Genomic DNA, 889 nt, shown 5'->3' with positions numbered 1-889 from the left:
GAGGAGCTTGGCTGAGCAAAAGTCAAATTATGAATGGTTTCACCCATCAACGCCGCACAAGTCAGGTATGCTGAATAGCAATCCTGGTATTTACATTTGGCTAAACTCATGGCCGCAACACCCGTATTGTCATCAGACAAATTCCGCGAATAAGAATCGAAAGAATCTTTGACTTTTGCCCACAGTGCCTTAAGCTCCTCCTTCTGTATTTCAAGCGAAAAAACAGAGTGATTTGCACCTGGAGTCTGATTAAACCGCTCTTCAAACTCTATTAGTGCATCACAAGCGCGAGAAAAATCACTAGCATTCGCCATTTTTAGAGAAAAACGTTTATTTATTATTGACTTTAAACTTTAAATTTACTCACAATCAATTAATACAAAAAACCAAAACGGATTAATTTCCTACGGTGCTTTATCCACTGGTTGTGTGATGACCAGCTGATGGGGAGTCCAATGAGTGTTACTCGTGAGAATGTATCTTAAAGAGCTTTCTTTGAGATAATTTCTCACCCCAGCTACACTCGGTCGGTAGGGTCTTGATATTGGCGCAGCTTCTTCTGTCGGCTAAGCTTTTTGGGCTGGAACTCCAGGTCACTATCTGCTGGCTCTTCTGACACTGGATACCGGCTGCTGCACAACTTAAGCACTTATATAAAATTTTTATTTTTTTTTCACTAAATTGATATGATTCCGGTACTTTCACCGTGTACGAGTTCACCGCAAATTAAATCAAATCGCGCCCGACTTGAATATACGTGGCGAATCTCAAAGGCTTACCTTTTCGTGCAGCTTACTGTTATCGAAACTGTTGTGGTTATTTCTCCCGCGGTGGACCACTTGGTGGGGGGCCTCGAAGTATGCTGTGCTCCCGCGGTGGGCCACTTGGT

The sequence above is a fragment of the Rhagoletis zephyria genome, unplaced genomic scaffold (genome assembly GCF_001687245.7).
Source record: "Rhagoletis zephyria isolate East Lansing unplaced genomic scaffold, Rhagoletis_zephyria_1.1 Rzeph_scaffold_00693, whole genome shotgun sequence".
Lineage (NCBI taxonomy): Eukaryota > Metazoa > Arthropoda > Insecta > Diptera > Tephritidae > Rhagoletis > Rhagoletis zephyria.
This window is presented reverse-complemented; position numbering follows the sequence as displayed.